Genomic DNA, 13,188 nt, shown 5'->3' on the forward strand with positions numbered 1-13,188 from the left:
AGGTTAAAATAAGAGTGTCTTGGTTAGATTTGCATTTTAGGTAGATTTCTCTGTCACTTATATGGGGGCTAGTTTTATCTCTATTTTATAAATGAGTTTTATGCTTAAGAAGTTCAATAAATATACAGAGTACAAGTGAAGAAGCCAGACTTGAATCCTGATTTTCCAACTTCAGCTTCACAATTACTCCCTTTAGTAAGTCTAAGGAATGGACCTTCTTAGGCCAAATGTCTGTTTATTCTTTCCTTTAAAGTCATTTACTAAAATGCTTACAATATGTTTTTCTGTATCCTAGGAATAAAGACATAAGGAAGATCCAGTCCATTCCCTTCAGAGTTTACAGTCCTTTTATGTTTTTGCTTCAGTTTGATTTCCAATTAAGTCTCTACTTCTCTCCCCACTGAGGTGATTTCTTCCTTTCCCTCTTCTTTCCTGGTGTGAACAGAACAGGGAGGCACAGTATCCTTCTGTAGCATTGGTATGGAAACTGCCCACATTTCAGTTTGAGAGAAGTCTGGCCATTCTTGTGGCAGATAAATTGGGTTGGAAGACAAATAGGAATTTGACCAGCAGCTACACTTGACGTTGTTCCTACATCATGAACAAGTGTTCTAAGGATTTTAGTTACACAAACCATCACAAAGTTTCCAAGAGAAGAGAAACTGAACCAGTGAGGCTATGAACCTCACCCAAAAGGAGCATTTGTCCAGAACACTAAATGGCTTCTTTAATATTTAAAGACAGGAAAAGAAAACATTCATGCATTCTTAGAGGTTTAAGCATTTTTTTCACTGTGTCATCTCTGAAAATATTGCATTCACCCCAAGGGTTATAATAACATTTTTTGGTTTGAGGACTATTTTGATTATAGGAAAGATGATCTTATACAGTGAACAGTGTCGGGTCATATAGCAGATGCATAATAAATTTAATGATGGAAAGTCATGATTAATAGTGCTAAACACTTAAAAAAGACTTTCAGCTTCCTCGAACCACATTCTTTTTAACCTTGCAAGAACCCTGTGGTTAAATGGAGAGCAGGTAACCATATGACAGCTGGAGAAAACTAAAGCACAGGAGTCTCAAGAATTTGTTTAAATTATTGATAGCTTTAGTGGGATTAAAAGTCAAGTCTGTGAACTTCCATACTGTATCTTGCCTATTAAATTATACTCATGTGGTCGAGTCAACAAAAGCACAGACTCAGAACTTAGGCAGATCTAGGTACAGACATTTTTGCATACTGCTTTATTTGTACCTTTAATATTCGATATCCTAGTAAAAAATAAAGCACAAAAGGTAAAAAAAAAAAAAATTAAGTCCTGGGTTTTTTCTGTATTCCAGATCTAGGTTCACTCTTATTACATTTTAATTTGTATTAAATATTACTTTTTCTTGATCTGGAATATAGAGTCAGGAATGTTGGGTCAGAGAGTTTAAAGTGATATTCATTCAACTTTTTAGATATGACCTTAAGCTCATGTGAAGAATGGATGAACCACTCACATGTATCTTTGAGCTATGCTGCAGTGATAGAAACATCCTAGAGAAGAGAGTCTGATTTCATGTCCTGACTCATTTTTTCCTCTGTGAACTTGGGAAAATTACTCAATATTTTCATACCTAAGGTTCCATATGTATAAAAAATATAAGTTTCAACTCATGAGATGGAAAGGATTAACTGGTAGAATATACGGAAGACACTTAGAAAAGTGCCTATCACATACATGGTTCTCAATAAATGGCAGCTATTATTTTAACTGTTGTAATTACACTAAAGTATCTCTTTCCCTCATGTGTGACAAAGCCACTGAACTCTGGTAACTGGAAGTTGTCTTTTAATTTTAATTATTCTTATCATGCTTAATTATTTCCCCAATGAGGCCACACCATGGCAGCTAGTCCTAAAATATTCCCTCTTCTATTGATCTATTTATATAACTGCCCCATGCCTTATAGACTTCAGACAGTTGACAATGGTGAAGACAGCCAAATTCGTTCTAACAAGAAATTTTCCTTTTTAAAACAAATTTAATTTCCTTGGACATTTATTTTTTTTTAATTTTTTTTAATGTTTATTTATTTTTGAAACAGAGAGAGACAGAGCATGAACGGGGGAGGGTCAGAGAGAGGGAGACACAGAATCTGAAACAGGCTCCAGGCTCAGAGCTGTCAGCACACAGCCCGACGCGGAGCTCGAACTCACGGACCGCGAGATTACGACCTGAGCCGAAGTCGGACGCTTAACCGACTGAGCCACCCAGGTGCCTCATCCTTGGACATTTATATTTTCCTCTGTTGTGAGAATAGATCATGCCAAGGCCATACTTGGAAAACAATTAGCACGTTGAAATTTTCTCGATTCAATAATAAACATCCATTGAGCACCTAATGGTCCCTGCCCTCAAGAAATTTTTAGTTCCATAGGGAGAAAAGCATATCAATAAATAATTCTAACATATATTTCCCTTTTAAAGTTTACTTTGTGATAAAGCTTTGCATATAGTGGTTTGAGAAAGTGAACTAGGGAGCAGGTGTGAGGGACAGGGAGACTGAACAGAGGAAGAGAAAAAAAAATGAAATGTATTATAAAGTTAGCCATTACTTCAGGCAACTGTTGCTTGATTTTATGGAACTGTCCAAAGAATTTTATGAAATATGTCTCAGAGCTATCTGCTCAGAAGACAAAAGGAAGATACATTTGTCCATTCATTCCTATATTACATTGGTCAAGTGCGGCCCCAAAAACCTAACTCTCCTGAAGTTTCTAATTGCATACTGTGGGTGTTGAGCTACTACAAATTATCCCATACTCTCATATCAGAGGAACCACAGAGCAAAAAGCAAGAAGTACATATCATGAAGTCCAAAATAAGTCACTCTCAAGTCTCAGCTTCATGGAGTTTGTCAAAATCTAAGCATATCTGCTTGCCATTACAATGGCTGGTGTAAAATGTGAGGCTTAGAATATGTGCAATTGTGCACAAGGGTTGCCTGATACAATCCACCTCTTGCCTTCCTCCAAACTGCTCAAACTTTTCATTAAATCCAGTATGTCACAAGGCTTCTGCAAGGGGATGACCAGCCACAATATCTGCAAAGACTTAATACAAGGGATTAGGTGAAAAAACTGAAGTCCTTGTTGTTGCAACTGGCCCCAAGGCAAAAATTGATATTCATTATCTCCCTCCTCCACTATCTGGCTTAGATTTTTCTTATTTTTGTTATCATTCCAATTTATATTTCCTGGATAAGTTATATAGATCAGCATCCTTGAGACATCTAAGCCCCTAGTTGTCTTTCTCTTGTCAGGAAATGAATGCTTTCTCCTTAGGGCACTAGGGCCTCTGCTCAAGCAGAAGTTAAGGTTGTAAAGATAATACAAGTTCCACAAGTGGTGTTTGAAAATGATGGCAAGAGGGGCCAATCCAACTCCCGTTTCTTGACTGTTTGACCTATCTAGTCAACCTATTGAAAACATAGCCCCCATAAATTTACTGTTGATTCAATACACAAACTGTATCCTAGAGGACAGCACCCCAACCCAATACCCCAACACTTGGCCAGTGGTAACCTCAAGCTGGCACCTTAGTTGAGCTTTAACTGGACATTCCACCATTCTAATATGTCATCTGCTTCAGGATAGTGAGATATGTGGTTAGATAAATGGAGTTCATTGCCATGCACACAGTGTTGTACCTCTTTTGCCACTTTTATCATTTGGTCTGAAAACAACATGTGTGAGATATCCTTTTGATAGATAACTTACTCTATAAGCTCTCAAACAGTGGTGCTGGCCAAACCATTATTAATAAACAAGGAAAACTCAAATCCAGAATCGATCATTTTGTTAAGGACATATCTCTGCCCTTATTAGGGCAGAAGGGATCGGATATAATCAACTTGTTTCAAGTAGAAGGTTGATTGTACCATTTTAAAAGCCTAATATTGGCCTCTTTGCTGGCATGTTAGATATTCAGCCATGGCAATAGATAAATCAGTCTTGATTAGTGGGATCCCATGCTTCAGACCTATGCATAACCTCCGTCATTGCCACCGTAGCTACCTTCATGGGTCCTCTGTAGAAAAGATGGGATGCCTGAGGATAGAGACTGGCTTATGTACTGTATTAGTCTGCCTGACGATTGTCTTCTCTGTGATGGGTGCTCTCTATGGGCATTAATGTTAATACAAAGTTCTCAGACATTGTGCCCTTTCACCAAAAAATCTACCTGCATGCCACTTTCCCAGATTTCACTATACTGGATCTTGCTCCTTCCAAGCGACTTGCCACTGGCCAGCATTCTTCTTACATCCTTACCATGAGCTATTTCTATAACCACACAAAGGGAATGCCAAGTGTACCACTCAAAGATTTACCCATTTGATGGATGTCCCCACCGCTGTCTTTCAGGACTTTACTGAGTGGCGCTTCACTTAAGCACCATTCAGATTAGAACTAGAATATTTGAATAAATCCATCTGGGAGCTAGTCCTCAGATTTTCTCTCTTTCATCAATTGGCCTTAGGAATCCTTCCATGAGGCATGTTGTGAGTTGAGGAAGAAGCATTTGTTCAATAAACGTAGGTGTATGGGAAACTGGGATAGCAATTCAAAGAATTTACTTGTGCATTCTGGACCTGGCCAGGCCCACTCTTATATATGTACAATGCATCACTACAGTGCACATACAATTGTGTTACTTCATGGGTCTGATACTATCCAGCTCATGATAGACAACTTGGGTTTATAGTATCTTACTTGGTGCCCCATGACCTAACACTCAGTCTTTTCTAGGGTCCATATGAAACTGGGACCTGCATTTCAGAAGATGGGAGTTCCCTACCAGAACAAATATAACCTTCCTTCACATCCCTAAAGGTATAAACCCTGAGTCTCTCAATAGACCTTACCAAAGTCCCCACATTGTAATCCACCATGGGATATTCTATTAGTTATCTAACGGTCGCATATTGCTGTGTAATAAAATGCCACAAAATCTAGTGGCTGCAATTATTTTACCTTCCAACTATCATTTATTAAATCAGATATAAGTAACTAAATTAGCATACCCATATTGCTGGAAGCAATTATAGTCTGAGTGTCTTCTCTCTCACCCATTCTCATTTGTATCACTTGGCATTTGAACAGTAAAGACCTGAGACTCTCTCACCCACTGGGTAGTAAGTCATTTGCTACCATGTGGCCAAGTGTAGCCAGATGGGATGGGTAGTTCCACTCTTCCTTGCAGATGTGATGTACTCCTCCTTTAATCCAATACAAAAGATTGAATGTTTGTCCCTCCTGTGAGGTTTTCATTTCTACAAAAATGGCTATACTTTTAGTCCCTATATTAACCCAAATATATTTTCCATTCATCCCATTCCTGGCTTTATCTGGAGCCGGGGAATCCACACATGGATCACTAATTCTAAGTAACAGTCTTAACAATTGTTCCCCAGGGAACTGCTTATACCCATCAATAAAGTGGCTCAATTTCCTTTATTTTAAGTTTATTTACTTATTTTTAGAGAGAGAGAGAGAAAGCTTGAGCAGGGGAGGAGCAGAGAGAGAGGGAGAGGGGGAGAATCCCAAGCAGATTCTGCACCATCAGTGCAGAGCCCAACGTGGGGCTTGAACTCATGAACTGCAAGACCATGACCTGAGCCGCAATCAAGAGTCAGATGCTCAACCAACTAAACGACCCAGGCACCCCAAAGTGGCTCATTTTCTTAACTGTATAGCCTCTAGTTTCCATGCTCTCTTGTTCTGTAGCATTTCCCGTGTTTATCATGCGTTTTGTGATTAGCAGTCAAACAAGAGTAGATTTTGTCTCTAAAATCCTATCTGCTCAAATTCCCTTGGTTGGAGCTTCACTTGCGGGCCAAGCACAAAAAATAATAGTAATAAACAAAAATAATCTTGGTTATCTCTTGTCTGGCAACAATGAAGCAAATAACAAAATTCGCCCTTTGCTGTCAATCTACATATCCTTCTTGGTTCATTTTTTTGTGTCCCCCTAGGCTCCATATCTATCATCTCTAAGTACCATTAGGTTTTCCCCAATCACAAAGCACAAAGTTTTTACGACTTCACAAACCAAGGATGACTTAGTAACCATTTCAGGCATAAAAAATTCATTTTCGTCTCTTCTTATCTGTGTCACTCTGTTCATGCTGCTAGAACAAAGCACCACACTGGGCAGCTTAAACAACAGAATTTTATTTCTCACAGTTCAGAAGACTGGAAATTCCAAGATCAAGATGCAGCAGATCCAGTGTCTGCTAAGAGCACACTTTGGTGGCTTAGAGGGGGTCGCCTTCTTACTGTGTGTTCACCTGGCCTTTCCTCATTGTGTGTGTGTTTGTGTGTGGAGGGAGAGAGTGTAGGAGCAAGCTCTGGCTTGCTTGCTTTTCTTATAAGCTCTCTTATAAGCTTTCTTATAAGCTCTTATAAGCTCTCTTCCTTTTCTTATAAGGACACTAGTCCCATCTTGAGGACCCTACTCTCAAGATCTCATTTAAACCTAATTACTTCCTAAAGGTCTCACCTCCAAATACAATCACAATGGAAGTTAAAGTTTCAATATGTGAATTTGGAGGAACACAAGCATTCAATCCATAACATCATCTTCACTCTTTTTCCCCGAAAACAGTCTTAGCCACTTCTCCATACAAAGTGAGTCAGGGATAATTTTAGCCATTCTACTTCTGACACCAATAGCACTAATTTATGCTCATGGTGTCTTCTTCAGTGAATTATTTATGTAAACACATTCCAGCCATGTGACCAGCCTCAAACATTGAAAACCCCCCAGGTCCCACTGAAACCAGTTAAAAAGTCATAATTGATGAGCCCAATTATTATTACTATACAATGCTGACAAGTAACCACATTCTGTCCCCATACAACTCACAGACTCGTGGTTGCAAGATATAATTCATCTCAGTTAGTCAACTGTAACTTTAGTTGAGGATCAGATACTATTCTACAGGCAACTCTGGGGACAAGCATGCAATCCGGTCTGACAGAGACTAACCCATGCTACACACTAGGAGTCAGCCAACTTTTTCTGTAAGGGGCCAGAAAGTGAATATTTTAGGGCTTGTGAGCCCTATGTTCTCTGTTGCAACTACTAAACTCAGCTGTCATAGCATGAAAACAGCCATAAACATTGCATCAATGAATGTGCATGGCTGTACTTCAATAAAACTTTATGTAGCAAACTAGGCAATGAATCAGATTTAGCCTAAGTTGGCAGCAAGCCACCCCCTGTACACCATCACTTTTACTTGTATCGGTGCCTTCTCTGAATTTAACACAGAGGAACATCTTAGTAATTGTAATGCTATAACTTGTCAGCGGTTATGAGCAGCCTAGAGGTTACCTGTGCACTTACCACTGACAATGCCATCTGTACTGTTCCTGACTGATGAGTGAGCCAGCTCTATGATCCAATTCTGAGAAGTGGCTTTTAAGAACCACTTCTGTGCCAGTTTTCTTAGTTTGGACTTCCTGAAAGCAGAGGCTGAGACAGGGACTTGGGTGAGGATTGTTCATTTGGGACATGATCCCAGGACATAAGAATGAGGTAGGAGGAGAGAGACAAGGAAAGAGGAGCATTATTAAAGTCTCTTCAGTGGGTAATGAGGGTGTCAAGGACATGCAATCTAGATGTCCTAGAATTGTCACTGGTGCAAAGAATAGGTGGTTGTAGTCCTTAGATCCTAGCTCTCAGCCCACGTTTGTTGACAAATATTAACTACCCTGAATTTCTGGACTGAGCTTGTGCATGGGCCCAGCAGGGTCTTACAGACCCCTGCAGGGCTGGAGAAAGCCCTCAAACAGAAACTGAAAGGATGCATAGTGCACTTTGAGATAGGAAGTTTTCAGGGAAAGGTGACTCAACGGTTGTGCCAAACTATCATCACAGTGAGGGCTGAGATCAGAGGGACAGTGGCCCAGGGTGCCAGATATATAAAGGGTGAGATGGCACAGAAAGGAGAAGTCACTTGTAGCACCAAGTAATAACCATCTAAATAAGTGGAAGTTTCAGAGGACTGAAGTACCAAGAAAAGAGGTGGCATAGTCTGGCAGATCAAAAGGGTAGAAAACCATTCCACCCAGGGCAGGGTGCCAAAGCTAAGACCAAGTGTCTACACTGGCTTTCACTTCCCAGGTCACAAATACATCCAATTGTATGACCCATGGTTTTAATCCACTTTAAAACAAAGCAGGGGGCACCTGGTTGGCTCAGTTGGTTAAGTGTCTGACTTCAGCTTAGGTCATGATCTCATGGTTCGTGGGTTCAAGTCCCACATCAGGCTCTGTGCTGACAGCTCAGAGCCTAGAGCCTGCTTCAGTTTCTGTGTCTCCCTTACTCTCTGCCCGTCCCCTGCTTGCACACTGTCTCTCTCTGTCTCTCGAAAATAAATAAACATTAAAAAATTAAAAAAAAAAAAGCAGATTCAGGGCAGTTTCTACCTCTGGGTTCAAAATGAGGAGCACCTACTATCTTCTCAGCTGTCTCCATGAAGCCAGAGAAGCTCAGGCCTGTCCTACTGCCCAGAGGGACTCTTTCCTCTGCCAAACGAGCCAACCCTGAGAGTCAGCCCCTCACAGCCTCTCTTCTGAAACCAATAAACCTCTAGTTAGAAAGCCAGATGCTCCTGCTTCTATTTTATTTTCAATTGTACTCCCATAGAGCCTCAGGAGAAATTTAAGATGAGATAAAGAGAAAGTTCAAGAACCTATGTTAGCATTTTGATATACAAACCCAAGATAAGCCTCAAAATAAACAAACCAAAAAAATCATTAAGAATAAGATACTTAGTATAACTTTGTGTTCAAAAATGAAAAAAAAGCTAGGGGCACCTGGGTGGCTCAGTTAAGCATTCAGCTTTGGCTCAGGTCATGATCTTACAGTTTGTGAGTTCAAACCCTGCATCGAGCTCTATGCTGACAGCTCAGAACATGGAGCCTGCTTTGGATTCTGTGTCTCCCTCTCTCTTCCCCTTCCCCATTCACATTCTCTCTCTCCCTCTCCTTCTCTCTCTCTCTCTCTCTCTCTCAAAAATAAATAGACATGAAAAAAAATAAGACATTTCTTATAATTTTGTGTTTAAAAATGAAAAAAAAAATACTAGGGGCACCTAGTTGTCTCAGTCAGTTAAACATATGACTTCAGCTCAGTTCATGATCTTGCAGTTTGTGAGTTCGAGCCCCATGTCAGGCTCTGTGCTGAAAGCTCAAAGCCTGGAGCCTGCTTTGGATTCTGTGTCTCCATCTTTCTCTGCCCCTCCCCTGCTCACACTATCTCTCTAAAAAGTAAATAAACATTAAAAAAAAGGGTTTTTTTAAAGTGTATATTGCCTTTTTTAAAAAAATTAATTAAAAAAGCTTTAATAGTATAATAAAAAATGAAAAAAACTAGAATAAACCTAAATGCCAAAATTTAAATAAATTGGCACATAAGTTGTTGAATAGTCATATTTGAAAATATTACACACTATTCAACTCACATTTTAAAAATACATAAGGACATTAAAAATCCTCACAGTATAAATGCAAATGTGAAAAGGCAGAATATAAAAGACAAATACTAGTATAGCTTCTTCATTTTAGGTAAGGAGGTATACTTTCTTTTTACTATAGGCTTCTTGCTGAGGGGCTTCCAAGAACATCATAATGAAGCAGAAGGAGATTGTTCACAGAAATGATCACCTGAAGAAGATTGAGCCAAGGAACCTTGCTGGTGGATTCCCAGACTCACATGCCTCTAAGACTGAAGAACTGAGACATTTTGTCCTGGTCACTGACCACAAACAAGAGGTAAAGAACACACAAAGCCTCATATGACTCAGAACCAGGCCCTTCCGAAATGTCCACTGAGCTTATCAGAGTCTTTGTGGCACAGAATGGACAATAGTATAGGAGTGTGATGACTTGTTGTCCTAAATAATGTTGAGAAAACTGGGGCACTTTCACAAGTAAGAAAAGTCTTTCATGGCATAGGAATGCAGCGAGCAGTGACTAATGTCTTGTGGTTCTTTCTAGGATAATAAAATGTAATGTCTACAGAGTTTGGCCTGAAAATGATTTCAGCTATTTCAGGAACACAGTCTTGGACAATTTATTGACACCCTGGCAAAAGAAGGATCATTCTCAAATCAGTAAATCAGTCTTCAGAAGGTAAGGAATCCTGATTTTGTGAAATAAAGACAGCATCACAGATCTGAAGGGAATCCAAGCCTGAACAAGAAGAAGAAAGGGAAAACAAAATTTGTAGGCGAGGATTTTGAAAAAAAGATTGGATGGAAATTTTGTAATTGGATGATCCTCATCTGTGGGGTGGAGGTGGGGCTGGTAGCATTCAATTTCATTTTGAATTCCTGAAGTGATTGAAACTGTCTCCCCCTTAATTTGACTTTTTCCAGGCCTCTCCTTGGGGTTTCACACACAGTCTTAGGAGCACTGACAGTGGCAGAGGGATAAATTAGAAGCCCCACAACACCTCCGAAACTGTTAGATGGAAATTCTCCTTTATTTTGGTTAGATCTAGCATCCCTTTAATTCAAGAACCATTTTGGACTCTGGTAGAAAGTCTAACAATTACTTTATTCCTGGCCTGGGACTGTTTCTGCTCCTGAAATTCATGGAATTCCTAGATTCTGTGGGTGAAAAAAATCGCATCAGCAACATGATAAAAAAGGAATCTATTTTTTTAAATACAAAGCCTGTCACTTGAAATGTTTCAAGTGTCAGGATAGACAGGTCCTAAGTGAAGGAAATTGAAATTACCATGTATTTGTATTTGACTTTTTTAAAAAAAAAATTAATATTCTTCCAGTGATGTTTTGTTCACAATGATTTGATAAGACTGTCTTGATTTATTATATTGGCAACATCTTTAGACAGCAGGACCCAGGAGTGATACATCCTGGTCAAGAACCGCCAGTAGTTCTCTGATCAATGTTATCTCTCACATTTTGACAAAATGTCTCTTTCATTTAGTGTGAATCTGTTTTAAGTTGAAGAACAGGCAACATTATCAATCTTGCCTGGAGCAAATGAGTACACGGGGAAAAAATGAGATGCTATTAATAATATACAGAAACACTGCAGTTTTATGAAGTCATCCACTCTCTTGACGAAGAGAGAAGAATCCAGTTTAACTACTGACCATTACCTAATGAAGAGCTGCTAAAACAAACCAACAGGAACTGGTCATTGCAACATACAACAGTTAGCAATTTAGTACTCTGAGAAAGTATCTAAGTAAATTACTGGCCATCACATTTTAGTGCCAAATGCTCAGAATTCTTGTTTACTATCTATTCCAGAGAATATAGTCCTTCATTTACTATTTTCAATGATATCTCTAAAATAGAACAACAGCAACAACTCAAAGTGTCAAAAGTGAGCTGTTCATCAAGAAACATACACATACTACTTGGTGATGGTACTCCAGGTGATTTGGGAAATGTGTTCAGGTCAGTGATTTTTCAAGGCACAGATTTACTCCCATTTTCATCCAGTAAATAGTTGCCATTGATAAAGAGTCAACAGTCTGTCAAGAGTGCTCAAGCTATGTTATATAATACAAGATGCCTTTCACAGGGGGGAAACCAAGAAATAACTTATGCGAACTCCTTGATTTCATCATACAAGACAAGCACAGAAGTACCACCCATGCCTCTGAGAACATTGGACCATGCCCCTTTGAAAAAGCTTTGGCTCCTTTATCAAGAGCAATCTTCCTCTGGCAGTCAAGCACGCCTGTGTACATGAGGTCAGTTCCTTGGCATCCTGACTGCATCATCATTTAGCCACAAAGAGTGTCAAATGGGAAGGAAGTCAACACAGCAACCGTTGTGACAGATTATGGGATCATACATCTGATAAAGATGTAAGTATCCTAGGGATCTGGTGGCATTCCTTTGCAGTGTCATAGACACCGAAGTAACAGCTCAGTAGATGACAGTGGCCTGCACAGACACATTAAAGCCTTGGTAGCCCTTAATCCCATCAGATTTGTATATCTTAACCAAGCAGTCACCCAGGTCCCGGGGTTCCCTTTCAGCTCCAGCTTTGCCCACATCAGCTGCTAGGCAGGTAAGGGCAAAATCAAGAGGATACACAAAACAAGGATGGGGCCCCAGCTACCAGATTCTGGGCAAAGGAACCTGATGCCGGATTCCGGGCAAAGAAGTGCCAAAACTGGGTTCTCTTGTCCACACCACCCACGAAGATCTCCTTGTGTTTATCTTTGAAGGTGAAGTTGAGAACCTGGTTGGGGAAGTATGTGATGATATATATTGGCCAGGTTACCCTGCCAGGAGGACGGGACTCCCTGCTCCTTGGAGATATGAACCACACAGTCCATAGTGCCCTTGTATTGCTTATCTACGGGGATTTGCAATGCTGAGATGCTGCACCTGCAGCAGCAGCTTGACCCACTCAGTGGGCGCTACCCTGGTCTTGGAGACGGCCACAGTCACTCCACCCAGCAGGAAGTCCTTGGCAAAGGACACAGTGGCATCTGTCATGTCGAAAGGAAAGAGGAGGCAGGCAACCGCAGAACTGCGGCAGGAACCGGCAGGGACTCCGGGACTCTGGGCTGCTTGTACTCATTTGCTCCGCAATTTATTCTACATTTGTTCACAAATAAAGTAAAACAGAGTAAAAATTAAACAAATAAGCTAACAATGAAGTGCCTATCATGTCATGGAAGAGAGTTGTCATAGAAGGTACTGGAGAGATGACTACTTGTCAATCTCATTGCAAAAGGACCTTATGATTTAATAAGGCTGTAACACTATATCCTCCATACACCATACCAGGTAGGATATGGTTAGTGCCACAGAGAGAAACTCCAAACTATGTATGCCGAAAGGGATGAACAATGAAGGGAGTATTTTTAAATGGCGCTGACCAATGAGCAAGATTTCAGTGGTCAGTGAGGGCATTCTGGGTGGGACATACTCTGGGCAATGATGTAGAAGCAGGAGAGTGCACAGTATACTTTGAGATTAGCCAGGAAAGTCACGTTGGCTTCTATAGGAAAGTAATGGGAGATGAGATGGAACATGTATTGGTTGGTATTTACCCTTTTGCAAAAAATAAATAAGTAAATCGGAGAATCTAATTCAACTATTGGCTACTAGAGGAATAGATAATATATAAAA

At 40.1% G+C, this 13,188-nt stretch overlaps 1 pseudogene; it reads right to left on the minus strand.

Annotated features, from left to right (window-relative positions):
• Positions 1-11,640: 11,640 nt before the first annotated feature.
• LOC125919826 (ADP/ATP translocase 2-like) lies at positions 11,641-12,549 on the minus strand (annotated as a pseudogene).
• Between the last annotated feature and the right edge of the window lie 639 nt (positions 12,550-13,188).

The sequence above is a fragment of the Panthera uncia genome, chromosome B4, assembly GCF_023721935.1.
Source record: "Panthera uncia isolate 11264 chromosome B4, Puncia_PCG_1.0, whole genome shotgun sequence".
NCBI lineage: Eukaryota > Metazoa > Chordata > Mammalia > Carnivora > Felidae > Panthera > Panthera uncia.